Source organism: Mesoplodon bidens, assembly GCF_964165515.1.
Source record: "Mesoplodon bidens genome assembly, chromosome: 18".
NCBI classification, from domain to species: Eukaryota; Metazoa; Chordata; class Mammalia; order Artiodactyla; family Ziphiidae; genus Mesoplodon; species Mesoplodon bidens.
This window is the reverse complement of record NC_138175.1, coordinates 27,225,400-27,240,622: the sequence shown is the minus strand read 5'-3', so window position 1 is coordinate 27,240,622 and position 15,223 is coordinate 27,225,400. Positions and strand designations below refer to the sequence as shown.

Below are 15,223 nucleotides of genomic sequence, written 5' to 3'. Positions count from 1 at the left end.
CTATTTGTATCATCTTTAATTTCTTTCATCAATGTCTTATAATTTTCTGCATACAGGTCTTTTGTCTTCTTAGGTAGGTTTATTCCTAGATATTTTATTCTTTTTGTTGCGGTGGTAAATGGGAGTGTTTTCTTAATTTCACTTTCAGATTTTTCATCATTAGTGTATAAGAATGCCAGAGATTTCTGTGCATTAATTTTGTATCCTGCTACTTTACCAAATTCATTGATTAGCTCTACTAGTTTTCTGGTAGCATCTATAGGATTCTCTCTGTATAGTATCATGTCATCTGCAAACAGTGACAGCTTTACTTCTTCATTTCTGATTTGGATTCCTTTTATTTCTTTCTCTTCTCTGATTGCTGTGGCTAAAACTTCCAAAACTATGTTGAATAAGAGTGTTGAGAGTGGGCAACCTTGTCTTGTTCCTGACCTTAGTGGAAATGGTTTCAGTTTTTCACCATTGAAAACAATGTTGGCTGTGGGTTTGTCATATATGGCCTTTATTATGTTGACGTAAGTTCCCTCTGTGCCTACTTTCTGCAGGGTTTTTGTCATAAATGGGTGTTGAATTTTGTCAAAAGCTTTCTCTGCATCTATTGAGATGATCATGTGGATTTTCTCCTTCAATTTGTTAATATGGTGTATCACATTGATTGATTTGTGTATATTGAAGAATCCTTGCATTCCTGGGATAAACCCCAGTTGATCACAGTGTATGATCCTTTTAATGGGCTGTTGGATTCTGTTTGCCAGTATACTGTTGAGGATTTTCGCATCTGTGTTCATCTGTGATATTGGCCTGTAGTTTTCTTTCTTTGTGACATCTTTGTCTGGTTTTGGTATCAGGGTGATGGTGGCCTCGTAGAATGAGTTTGGGAGTGTTCCTCCCTCTGCTGTATTTTGGAAGAGTTTGAGAAGGATAGGTGTTAGCTCTTTTCTAAACGTTTCATAGAATTCGCCTGTAAAGCTATCTGGTCCTGGGCTTTTGTTTGTTGGAAGATTTTTAATCACAGTTTCAATTTCAGTGCTGCTGATAGGTCTGTTCATATTTTCTATTTCTTCCTGATCAGTCTCGGAAGGTTGTGCATTTCTAAAAATTTGTCCATTTCTTCCAGGTTGTCCATTTTATTGGCATAGAGTTGCTTGTAGCAATCTCTCATGATCCTTTGTATTTCTGCAGTGTCAGTTGTTACTTCTCCTTTTTCATTTCTCATTCTATTGATTTGAGTCTTCTCCCTTTTTTTCTTGATGAGTGAGTGTGGCTAATGGTTTGTCAATTTTGTTTATCTTCTCAAAGAACCAGCTTTTAGTTTTATTGATCTTTGCTATCATTTCCTTCATTTCTTTTTCATTTGTTTCTGATCTCATCTTTATGATTTCTTTCCTTCTGCTAACTTTGGGGGTTTTCTGTTCTTCTTTCTCTAATTGCTTTAGGTGCAAGGTTAGGTTGTTTATTTGAGATGTTTCTTGTTTCTTAAGGTGGGATTGTATTGCTATAAACTTTCCTCATAGAACTGCTTTTGCGGCATCCCATAGGTTTTGGATCGTTGTGTTTTGTCATTTGTTTCTAGGTATTTTTTTATTTCCTCTTTGATTTCTTCAGTGATCACTTCGTTATTAAGTAGTGTATTGTTTAGCCTCCATGTGTTTGTATTTTTTACAGATCTTTTCCTGTAATTGATATCTAGTCTCATAGCGTTGTGGTAGGAAAAGATACTTGATACAATTTCAATTTTCTTAAATTGACCAAGGCTTGATTTGTGACCCAAGATATGATCTATCCTGGAGAACGTTCCATGAGCACTTGAGAAAAATGTGTATTCTGTTGTTTTTGGATGGAATGTCCTATAAATATCAGTTAAGTCCATCTTGTTTAATGTATCATTTAAAGCTTGTGTTTCCTTATTTATTTTCATTTTGGATGATCTGTCCATTGGTGAAAGTGGGGTGTTAAAGTCCCCTCCTATGAGTGTGTTACTGTCAATTTCCCATTTTATGGCTGTTAGTATTTGCCTTATGTATTGAGGTGCTCCTATGTTGGGTGCATAAATATTTACAATTGTTATATCTTCTTCTTGGATCGATCCCTTGATCATTATGTGGTGTCCTTCTTTGTCTCTTGTAATAGTCTTTATTTTAAAGTCTATTTTGTCTGATATGAGAATTGCTACTCCAGCTTTCTTTTGATTTCCATTTGCATGGAATATCGTTTCCCATCCCCTCACTTTCCGTCTGTATGTGTCCCTAGGTCAGAAGTGGGTCTCTTGTAGACAGCATATATACGGGTCTTGTTTTTGTATCTGTTCAGCCAGTCTTTTGGTTAGAGCATTTAATCCATTTATATTTAAGGTAATTATTGATATGTATGTTCCTATTCCCAATTTCTTAATTGTTTTGGGTTTGTTATTGTCGGTCTTTTCCTTCTCTTGTGTTTCTTGCCTAGAGAAGTTCCTTTAGCATTTGTTGTAAAGCTGGTTTGGTGGTGCTGAACTCTCTCAGCTTTTGCTTGTGTGTAAAGGTTTTAATTTCTCCATCAAACCTGAATGAGATCCTTGCTGTGTAGAGTAATCTTGGTTGTAGGTTTTTCTCCTTCATCACTTTAAATATGTCCTGCCACTCCCTTCTGGCTCGCAGAGTTTCTACTGAAAGATCAGCTGTTAACTTTATGGGGATTCCCTTGTATGTTATTTGTTGTTTTTCCCTTGCTGCTTTTTTTTTTTTTAATCTATTTATTTATTTATTTATGGCTGAGTTGGGTCTTTGTTGCTGCATGTGGGCTTTCTCTAGTTGTGGTGAGCGCGGGCTACTCTTCCTTGCGGTGTGCAGGCTTCTCATTGCAGTGGCTTCTTTTGATTCGGAGCACGGGCTCTAGGTGCATGGGCTTCAGTAGTTGTGGCATGTGCACTCAGTAGTTGTGGCTCGCGGGCTCTAGAGTGCAGGCTCAGTAGCTGTGGCGCACAGACTTAGTTGCTCCGCAGCATGTGGGATCTTCCTGGACCAGGGCTCGAACCCGTGTCCCCTGCATTGGCAGGCAGATTCTTAACCACTGTGCCACTAGGGAAGCCCTCCCTTGCTGCTTTTAATATTTTTTCTTTGTATTTAAGTTTTGATAGTTTGATTAATATGTGTCTTGGCATGTTTCTCCTTGGATTTATCCAGTATGGGACTCCCTGTGCTTCCTGGACTTGTTTGCTATTTCCTTTCCCATATTAGGGAAGTTTTCAACTATAATCTCTTCAAATATTTTCTCAGTCCCTTTCTTTTTCTCTTCTTCTTCTGGAACCCCTATAATTCGAATGTTGGTGCATTTAATGTTGTCCCAGAGGTCTCTGAGACTGTCCTCAATTCTTTTCATTCTTTTTTCTTTATTCTGCTCTGCAGTAGTTATTTCCTCTATTTTATCTTCCATGTCAGTTATCCATTCTTCTGCCTCAATTATTCTGCTGTTGATCCCTTCTAGAGAATTTCAAATTTCATTTATTCTGTTGTTCATCAGTGTTTGTTTGCTCTTTAGTTCTTCTAGGTCCTTGTTTAGTGTTTCTTGTATTTTCTCCATTCTATTTCCATGATTTTGGATGATGTTTACTATCATTATTCTGAATTCTTTTTCAGGCAGACTGCCTATTTCCTCTTCATTTGTTTGGTCTGGTGGGTTTTTACCTTGCTCCTTCATCTGCTGTGTGTTTCCCTGTCTTCTCATTTTGTTTAACTTACTGTGTTTGGGTCTCCTTTTTGCAGGCTTCAGGTTCGTAGTTCCTGTTGTTTTTTGTGTCTGCCCCCAGTGGCTAAGGTTGGTTCAGTGGGTTGTGTAGGCTTCCTGGTGGAGGGGACTAGTGCTTGTGTTCTGGTGGATGAGGCTGGATCTTGTCTTTCTGGTGGGAGCTTCACATCTGGTGGTGTGTTTTGAGGTCTGTGGCCTTATTATGATTTTAGGCAGCCTCTCTGCTGATGTGTGGGTTTGTGTTCCTGTCTTGCTAGTTGTTTGGCATAGGGTGTCCAGCACTGTAGCTTGCTGGTTGTTGAGTGAAGCTGGGTGTTGGTGTTGAGATGGAGATCTCTGGGAGATTTTTGCCGTTTGATATTACGTGGAGCTGGGAGGTTTCTTGTGGACCAATGTCCTGAACTTGGCTCTCCCACCTCAGAGGCACAGCCCTGATGCCAGGCTGGAGCACCAAGAGCCTCTCATCCACACGGCTCAAAATAAAATGGAGGAAAAGAAAGAAAGAAGATAAAATACAATACAGTAAAATAAAATAGTTATTAAAATAAAAAATAATTCTTAAAAAAAATTTTTTTAAGTAAAAAAAGAAAAAAATGGACAGACCGAACTCTAGGATAAATGGTAAAAGCAAAGCTATACAGACAAAGTCACACACAGAAGCATACACATACACCCTCACAAAAACAGAACAAGGCAAAATATATATATATATCCTTGCTCCCAAAGTCCACCTCCTCAGTTTGGGATGATTCGTTGTCTATTCAGGTATTCCACAGATGCAGGGTACATCAAGTTGATTGTGGAGGTTTAATCCGCTGCTTCTGAGGCTGCTGGGAGAGTTTCCCTTCCTCTTTGTTCGCACAGCTCCCGGGGTTCAGCTTTGGATTTGGCCCCGCCTCTGCGTGTAGGTTGCCTGAGGGCATCTGTTGTTTGCTCAGACAGGACCGGGTTAAAAGAGCAGCTGATTGGGTGGCTCTGACTCACTCAGGCTGGGGGGAGGCGGGGCAAGCCTGCGTCAGCAGAGGCCTGCACGATGTTGCACCAGCCTGAGGTGTGCCATGCGTTATCCCGGGGAAGTTGTCCCTGGATCATGGGACCCTCGCAGTGGCGGGCTGCACAGGCTCCCGGGAGGGGAGGTGTGGATAGTGACCTGTGCTCGCACACAGGCTTCTTGGTGGCAGCAGCAGCAGCCTTAGTGTCTCATGCCCGTCTCTGGGGTTGTGCGGGTACATTTTGTTTAAAGCAAATTATACCTCAATAAAGTTGATTTAAAAATACTGTTCTTAAACATGATTCAGTCCATTCTACATTATAGGACAATCTACTCAGAACACCGACCACTAATGCCAACTGAAAAAGTCTGTCTGCTAGGTTTTCCTATTTGTTTTTATCACAGAGTGAGGGCAGGAGGAAAGGCTAATGTTCATAGCTCTTGGCTGATTTCCATTGCTCATAGCCATTCATCTACTGCAGCTTCGTTGAATTCAGACAGACTTCTGCTCACATTGCCCCATACCTGAACATATGGATTCACGAAAAATTCTGAAAGACTACAGCCTCTTGTACACATTACTTTTAAAGGTTCTTTCTGATTTATACCTTACTTAACATTTCTATTTCAGTCTTTTACACCATCTTAAACGTATTGTATCATCTTTTTAGCCTTGTTGCTTTTCTTAGGTTTAAAATCCTCCAATATATTTTGAGTGGGAGGCACTTGGAAGGGACTAAGGCGTAAACAGAGGAAAGCGAGTCTCCCAGGATAGGGACAGCTGCCTCATTTTATAACTGAGCATGGTTCCTGAGTCACTGAATCAGAGATAAATAATAAATGGAGATTCCAAATCTCTTCCAGTTATCTTCCGGGTGGTGTGTTTGCTATGAGATCATTTGTAGGGTGTCTCATTTCAGCTCTCTTGGCTTGTTATTGTTGGGATTTCTTACAGATTCTGGTAATGGCTTGGTTGTCTGTCTCATTTTCCAGGCTTCCTTTGAGTTCTGATGTCTTACTAGTCTTTGTAGGTATTACAATGGCATATTTTGAGATATTAATATGTGGACTGCTAACTAGATGCCATTTTACACTGACAAATCCACTTCCACTTCCTTTTTAGGATTCTCTTTAGGGAGGGTTGCATTCTTCAGCAAGATTTATTCTAACCTAAATGTATGCTGTTTGGTTCTGATTTTGTCAGCTTGGAAATCTCTACTTGCACTTGCCAGCTCTCTCACTGTCATTTTTAATCAACCTGATACTTCTTTCAATGCCTGTATCTGTGTAATTACATTAATAGGATGATGTCCTAGGGGATTTCATCTATATTCTATCTTGAAAGTGAAAAATCTTGTAAGCCCCCTATTTCTCTTGAAACCACCTTCAAAGGATTGATCATATGCATATCTTCCTAGACTTTATCAACTTATAAAATACCTGCTACAATGAAACTGACACTACCTTCACTTTGCAGAGCAATAATTGGCTTTCTTTGAAAAATCTAACCCAGTTCTTTCCAACTTATTTTAGATAAAAGGAAAGTGTATTTAGAAAAGTGTATGTACAGGCGAAGTGTAGAAAGATGTAGGTAAAGTTGAGTTTGTACATATGGAAAAGTGGGCTTTTCACCAAATCCTTTAATCACTGGAGAAATGTTCTCCGATTTCAAGATGTCAGGTTTGACCCCAGACCTACAGGATTAGAACATCTGTGGGTGGGAACTTGGAATCTGAATTGTTAATGACCACCCTAGCCCATAAGTTTCTGATGCACATATGTCTAGTCCACAATTTGAAATTTTTCCCGTTGTTAAATGATCCAACCGGAGTGAGTTCTATCATACGCAAAATAGAAATGGAGTATTTCTATTCATGATCCAGTCAATGTTGCCAAAACTCTACATTTTTTTTTTTTTTTTTTTTGCGGTATGTGGGCCTCTCACTGTTGTGGCCTCTCCCGTTGCGGAGCACAGGCTCCGGACGCACAGGCCCAGCGGCCATGGCTCACGGGCCCAGCCGCTCCGCGGCATGTGGGATCTTCCCGGACCGGGGCACGAACCCGTGTCCCCTGCAACGGCAGGCGGACTCTCAACCACTGCGCCACCAGGGAAGCCCCTACATTTTTTTTAATGTAATAAAATGACAACATGTTTTCCCAGTAAGCAGACTTAGCAAAGAGTTCCAAGAATTTGGAATAGTAAGAGATGACTCTATTCCATTAGGGGCAATATGTCACAAAGTCCATGAATTTTAAACTGGGAAAAAAATGCAGCCATGAGCATTTTTGTTTTTACTTAATAAACTTTGGTATTTAACAGGAGTATTTATCTGTTTTCCCTTAGACATTTTTTTTCTAGCTGAAAGTGGAATGTAATATAGAACAGTGTGGGCTGGTGAAAGGTAAGGCAGGAAGTGAAACTAGAGCTAATAACCAGAGAACTGAGAAGTGATCCATTGTGAAGCATCATAAACAATAGAAACACTACATTCAAGACATTTGGAGCTACCATCGTTTAGGGTGAATAGCACTATCTAAGTTCCTGAAAAAATAACTCCATAATATCATAAAGACAAAAACAGATTCTGGTAATGGCTTGGTTGTCTGTCTCATTTTCCAGGCTTCCTTTGAGTTCTGATGTCTTACTGAGTCTTTGTAGGTATTACAATGGCATATTTTGAGATATTAATATGTGGACTGCTAACTAGATGCCATTTTACACTGGCAAATCCACTTCCACTTCCTTTTTAGGATTCTCCTTAGGGAGGGATGGGACCATCCTTGCAAAGGATGGTCCAGAATAATATAAAAAGTTGAAATTATGTTCAGGGTCATCTAGTAGCGATGTTTTCACTTGCCTTATTATGCTTTTGGAAAAAGAAAAATCTTCCTAAATAGATTCTGTTAAGGCTAGATCTAAAGAAAGAGAAGAAAAAACTGCTAAAAGAGAAGAGAAGAAAAAAATACATTTATGCAAAAGCAATGGCAGTTTTGATGCTTTTCTTTATACAACAGTAAAGGGTGTCATATGCCAGTGACCTACTTTGGGAAATCAAGTGAAACAGATTCGGATGTAGATGTGTTTTGGAGGCCTGCAGTGGGACATTCAGTTGAATTTCTGCCAGTTTTTGATATCAAATTTTAGAAACCGAGTTTCTGCAGAAACTTAGGGAAGAAATGCCCCAGTGACTATGAATGATAGTTTTTTAACAATCAGAAAACATGATTGAGATTTTGCTGACAGGATTCTTAATTTCCATCTATGATACATGGAAGTAATAGAAATACAGTGATAATGAGTATTAGATATGAACTTGGTGCCAGCCACTGGAATACGTGCTTTAGTATACATTCTCATATTTAATCATCGCATTAGTCCAATTATGTATGTATGTATTATTATTCCAGCTTTACAGGTGAGGAACTGAGATTTAAAGAGATAGTAAACTTACCTGAGATATAATGGCTTAGTTAAGTGATAGCATCAAGACTGGAACATGTGTTTTTGAACTTCAAATCCTAACTTTTAATTGCTCCATTAGACTCTTACCTTGTATGTGTATGTATATCAACATTTTGTATATATATTTGATATCTACATTTATGTGTTTGCATTTATAGTTATAAATAAGCACTATGTCTCTTTCTATGATCTTGAACTATCTGTGCTGGCCAAGTGGCAGAAAGCATAGCTTTTTTTTTTTTTTTTCCCAGAAAAGTAGATATTCAGTTACTTGGGAGAGACTATGGAAAACCAGAAGGAAACTCTTGAAAAATTTAGCATGATATTTGATTGAAGTTACTTGGAATCAATGTGGAATGTAAACTTTGTGAGGGCAGGGACTTGATTCTTTTCTTTTTGCTTTCTCTGTTCCCTCACTACTGCAGTATATAGAACAGTGCCTGATACAAAACAGATACTTTATGTATATATTTGAGTGAATGAGAAAATTCAATAACCAAATAACCCTCAATTTTTCTCTCTCAGAGATCCATCTTTTTAAGAGTGGTGAATGGAACTGATTCTGACTTTGAAGCTTCTAAGACCATGGGATTTTCTGAAGTCAAAGGACGACTGATTTGGAGGTGACTATTTATTCCTATTCTCTCTTGCTTCTTTAAGACCAAGGCTTTGGTGAGGACTTATGAGTTTTCCAAGTAAGACATCCAAATGTACTGTGACCTGGTATTTACAACAGGTGCTGATGAAGGGTAGGACGGGTTAAAGAACTCTTGGAAACTGAATATTTGAGTTGGAGTATTGGTGATACTATTATTTTTCCTAATTGCTTTAACTCATTTTGAGTTGAAACTAATTTTGTAAAATACTTTATTATTTTTAGTAAACTAAGTCAATGTCATAGTGATGTGTGTGTGTGTGTGTGTTTAATAAATGCCTCTAGATCTCCATAGGAAGAGAGACAAACAAACAGTTGCATTGTAGGTTACTGAAAACCAGTTCTCATCATTCAGAATAGCTTGTGGCTGCTGACATCATACATGCCATGGGCACAGACTAAAGAGAAAAAGAAGAATAGTGGAGAGATTATTAATGTAGGGACATACCTTCTGATAATTCCTCAAGAAAGAGGGAAGGCTTTGCTTCAATGTTCTATAAACCCCTTTATCAATGGGAAGTTTGGTGCTAATAAAAACCAAGCTTTCAGATTTCCTGAGTCTCATTCACACAGTTTGGAGACATCAGACTCTTTCCAAAAATATTCTCTATTCTGTGGCTGTGGGTTTACCTACATTAGAGAAGGCTGGCTCAGATTGTGAAAATAGAGTTTGAGGGTTTGGACCTCCCTGGTGGCACAGTAGTTAAGAATCCGCCTGCCAGTGCAGGGGTCACGGGTTCGATGCCTGGTCCGGGAAGATCCCACATGCCACGGAGCAACTAAGCCTTTGCACCACAACTACTGAGCTTGTGCTCTAGAGCCCAAGAGCCACAACTACTGAGCCCGTGCACCTAGAGCCCATGCTCTGCAACAAGAGAAGCCACCTCAATGAGAAGCCTGTGCACCGCAATGAAGACCCAACACAGCCAAAAAAAAAAAAAAAAAAAAAGAGTATGAGGATTTGTTTATTTAATACATATTTTTAAAATATACACCTTGTTACTGACAAGGAAACATGTGGATTAGTATTAAGACCTGGCATGATTTTGCTTATAAGTTTTTTTCTGAAAATGTCCTCATTGAATGTGTTTCCATTAAAAAAAGTTACTAAGACCATCAACGTGCCAAGAACTTTGTCAGTTTCTAATGAGAAATGAAAAAGTAAAAAAACTATGTCATTGCATCATGGTTGTGCAAAGCGTGGTCCTCTCTCAGAATCACCTGGGGTACTCTCTCCACATTCTAGACTGCCTGCTCTCACATCCCACAAATCCCAGAGAATACTGTGGGCTCTACTTTCAAAATATATTCATAACGTAGCCACACCTCATCACATCTACCTCCACCTCCCTGGTCCAAGCCACGTCATCTCACACACTTGCTCTCCTACAGACTGTTCTGATCGCTGCACTGAGGACTTAGGTCAAGTCGTGTCGCTCCTTTGTCCAAAACCCTAAAGCCTCCCATCCCAGAGTGAAAGCCAAAGCCCGGACACTAGTTAAAGTTATAGTCAGCAATCAGAGTAGTATGGTAGTTTCTTGTGTCACTCTGGTGGGTTTTCCTCAGTGACTGCCAGCAACAGATCCACAGAAAAGGAAACCCTGATAATTTTGGCTACAGTGGATGTTTTATGATTAGCTCTTTTCAAACTACATCTTGTCATGTTTAAACAACATATTCAATCACATAATACAATCCCTAAAATTTCCTCTTAAGAATAATTTCCTCTGCCCACACCTCTTCATCACTCTAGCCAAATATATACGACTCTACTGCCAGTAACTACCGCCTGCAACTACTGTTACCACTGCCCACAACTATCACCATCACCATCACCACCACCTCCAATTACAACTACCTTCCCCACTGACACCACCATGACTAACACAGCAGCTGCCCCCGCAAAAGTCACCATTATCTTCCCCAACTGCCACCCTCACTACCACCACCACCCACAATGACCACCTGTAACATCACTAGTACCCATAACTGTCACCACTATCCCCGCTCCCCCAGCAACTAACGCTGCCTCCATAGCTAACATCCCCTCCAAGCTGAAAGCACTTTTGCTTAGGAAAAAGTGAGTGATCGATAGAAACTTTTGTGAAAACGGTGGGAAAAATATTCCAGAAAAGTAATGATTTCTGTTAATTCCGAATATCACTGGTCTACTTATGATCGTTTTTTTAAATTTGAATTTTATTTTATTTATTTATTTTTTATACAGCAGGTTCTTTTAGTTATCTGTTTTATACATATTAGTGTATATAGGTCAATCCCAAGCTCCCAATTCATCCCACCCCCCAACCCCCTAGCTTTCCCCCCTTGGTGTTCATACGTTTGTTCTCTATGTCAGTGTCTCTATTTCTGCCTTGCAAACTGGTTCGTCTGTACCATTTTTCTAGATTCCACATATATGTGTTAATATACGTTATTTGTTTTCCTCTTTCTGACTTACTTCACTCTGTGGGACAGTCTCTAGGTCCATCCACGTCTCTACAGATGACCCAATTTTGTTCCTTTTTATGGCTGAGTAATATTCCATTGTATATATGTGCCACATCTTCTTTATCCATTCATCCGATGATGGACATTTAGGTTGCTTCCATGACCTGGCTATTGTAAATAGTGCTACAGTGAACATCGGGGTGCATGTGTCTTTTTTCTTTCTTTTTTTTTTTTTTTTTTGTGGTATGTGGGCCTCTCACTGTTGTGGCCTCTCCCGTTGCGGAGCACAGGCTCCGGACGCGCAGGCCCAGCGGCCATGGCTCACGGGCCCAGCCTCTCCGCGGCATGTGGGATCCTCCCAGACCGGGGCACGAACCCGTATCCCCTGCATCGGCAGGCGGACTCTCAACCACTGCGCCACCAGGGAGGCCCCATGTGTCTTTTTGAATTATGGTTTTCTCTGGGTATTTGCCCAGTAGTGGGATTGCTAGGTCATAAGGTAGTTCTATTTTTAGTTTTTTAAGTAACCTCCCCTCCATACTGTTCTCCACAGTGGCTACCAGTTTACATTCCCACCAATAGTGCAAGAGGGTTCCCTTTTCTCCACACCCTCTCCAGCATTTGTTGTTTGTGGATTTTCTGATGATGTGATCTACTTATAATCTTATTGCTGATAAATCGATTAATAACAAAACACATCTTATAAAATTACAAAAGGGATGCTGTACTTTTGTTACATAAATTTTGGCATTCCCAAGTGCAAAATGATAACTCTGTTGTTACTCTTAAAAGTTTCTGACTCTTCTACCATACTTTATTACATATGTTATTCGTACACCATAAATAGGCTCCTAACATATGCTGAGTTCATTCAGACTTACCCAGGGAGAAGTAGAGTCACATCCTAATACATTTTAATAATATAAAATGAATTTCCATGAAAAATATAATGTTCGTTTGAAACTTCTGGCACATCTGAAAATTTTATCTCCTTTGAAAGAACATGAGAACATATTTCTTTCTTTTTTTTAAATTGAAGTATAGTTATTTTACAATGTTGTGTTAATTTCTGCTGTCAGCAAAGTGATTCAGTTATACATATACATATACATATACATATGTATATACATACATTCTTTTTTTAAAATTCCTTTCCATTATGGTTTATCATAGGATATTGGATATAGTTCCCTGTGCTATAGGGAACTATTAGGACTTTGTTGCTATCCATTCTATATGTAATAGTTTGTATCTGCTAACCCCAAACTCCCAATCCATCTCTCCCCCACCTCCCCTCCCCCTTGGCAACCACAAGTCTGTTCTCTACGTCTGTGAATCTGTTTCTGTTTCGTAGATGAGTTCATTTGTGTCATATTTTAGGTTCCACACATAAGTGATATCATATGGTATTTGTCTTTCTCTTTCTGACTTACTTCACTTAGTGTGATAATCTCTAGGTCCATCCATGTTGCTGCAGATGGCATTATTTCATTCTTTTTTATGGCTGAGTAGTATATATGTACTATATGACCATTGTATATATGTACCACATCTTTATCCATTCATCTGTCGACAGACATTTAGGTTGTTTCCATGTCTTGGCTATTGTGAATAGTGCTGCTATGGACAGAGGGGTGCATACATCTTTTTGAGTTATAGTTTTGTCTGGATATGTGTCCAGGAGTGGGATTGCTAGATCATATGGCAATTCTATTTTTAGTTTTCTGAGGAACTTCCATACTGTTTTCCACAGCAGCTGCACCAACTTACATTCCCACCAACAGTATAGGAGGGTTCCCTTTGCTCCACACCTTCTCCAGCATTTGTTATTTGTAGACTTTTTAATGATGGGCATTCTGACTGGTATGAGGTGGTACCTCATTGTAGTTTTGATTTGCATTTCTCTAATAATTAACGATGTTGAGCATCTTTTCATGTGCCTGTTGGCCTTCTCTATGTCTTCTTTGGAGAAATGTCTATTTAAATCTTCTGCCCATTTTTTGATTGGGTTGTTTGTTTTTTGTTGTTGTTGAGTTGTATGAGCTGTTTGTATATTTTGGAGATTAATCCCTTGTCAGTTGCATCATTTACAAATATTTTCTCCCATTTCACAGGTTGTCTTTTCATTCTGTTTATGGTTTCCTTTGCTGTGCAAAAGCTAGCAAGTTTGACTAGGTCCCATTTGTTTATTTTTTAAATTTCTATTGCCTTGGGAGACTGACCTAAGAAAACATTGGTACGATTTATGTCAGAGAATGTTTTGCCTAAGTTCTCTTCTAGTTTTATGGTGCCATGTCTTATGTTTAGGTCTCTAAGCCATTTTGAGTTTATTTAGTTTATTTTTTTTTGAATTTTATTTTATCTATTTTTTATACAGCAGGTTCTTATTAGTTATCTATTTTATACATATTAGTGTGTATATGTCAATCCCAATCTCCCAATTCATCCCCGTCGGCCACCCCTCACCCCTGCTCTCCCCTCTAAGCCATTTTGAGTTTATTTTTGTGTGTGGTGTGAGGGTGTGTTCTAACTTCATCGATTTACATTCGGCTGGGGGATATATTTCTTGAATCTGAAGGAACTGAATACAAAAGAGTTACACTTTTCAGTTGTCAACTTATTGGTCAATCCATAGAAAAGAAAAAAGTGTTAGGAAATATTGAATTTAATGTCACCAAAATTCAGCTATGGAGTCTGAAGTGTTCTAGGACTTCTTAAACTTCTGTTTGTTTGCTCGAGGCTGAAATTCTTCATTCTGACAATATTTCTGTAAAAGCCCAGATTAAAGCAGAGATGATCTGATTGGAGCGGGGAGGGGGAGTGGGGATGGAACCCACCTACTACATGGCCGACTTCTTAGCAATTCTGTTTCCTTTTCCACCTCTGCCTGAACCCCACGGCTCTGAGGAAACCAGTTTCTAACCTACTGACATCACGCACGTGGTGTTCAGCAGGAGACTAAACAGTAACTGCTGTACTGTGACATCCAAACGCATCATTAAAATTGAACACTTGCTTTGTGTCAAGCACTGTCAGCAAGGTAGGCACGACGGAGCCCTCATAAAATGTATAGTCTAGGGCTTCCCTGGTGGCGCAGTGGTTGAGAGTCCGCCTGCCGATGCAGGGGACAGGGGTTCGTGCCCCGGTCCAGGAAGGTCCCACATGCCGCGGAGCGGCTGGGCCCATGAGCCATGGCCGCTGAGCCTGCGCATCCGGAGCCTGTGCTGTGCAACGGGAGAGGCCACAGCAGTGAGAGGCCCGTGTACCACAAAAAAAAGAAAAAAAAAAAAAGTATAGTCTAGCGGAGAATGCAGAAAGGAAAGAGGGAATGTTTGCAAGCGTTACACGGAAAGTTCAACTGCTCAAACACAGGGTAAGTTTTCAACGCCCAGTTCAAGATTCAAGAAAGGGAAAGAGAAAGTGTCTCTCGCATTGTATGCTATTGTTGTAACTTAGCACAGTTTGGCAACATGAAATCAAATCATCTAGTAACTTGGTTAGAGTTTTATTTAGGCTTTATTATCTTCCAATAATTAACTCAAAGTCACTAGCCAAAGAAGTAAATTAAAATCCAGAAACACACACACACAGCTCACATAATTTGCAGTTAGGAAATAGAGGGATTTGGTAAAGTGCTCATATTTAGATGACTTCACTCTGTACACCCACAACCTGTATTCCATGTGAATGTAATGTTAGTCAGGTATGTATATCAGGATACAAAATTTTAAGAGTTTTGTTTTAAAGAACACCTTTGGGGAAGGGGATGTGCTGGTTGCCCTATAATTTAGCACATTAAAATACAGTTTAACACATTAAAAAAAGCCCTCTTTGATGATATATGTGACTCTACTTGCAAATTGTTCGATCTGCAGAAAGTGGAGCAGCAGACTTCCTTAATCTAGAATTCAAGGAGATCCATAGATCATGAAGGGGAGTCCAT

At 39.5% G+C, this 15,223-nt stretch overlaps 1 long non-coding RNA gene across 1 annotated transcript in view; it reads left to right on the top strand.

Annotated features, from left to right (window-relative positions):
- The window catches only part of LOC308606257, a 1,608,653-nt gene that overhangs the window by 134,110 nt on the left and 1,459,320 nt on the right, over nt 1-15,223 (top strand). Inside the window, exon 6 of the long non-coding RNA XR_014013787.1 lies at nt 8,703-8,800. This is a non-coding gene — a long non-coding RNA (uncharacterized lncRNA). The remainder of the gene's footprint in view (nt 1-8,702; nt 8,801-15,223) is intronic.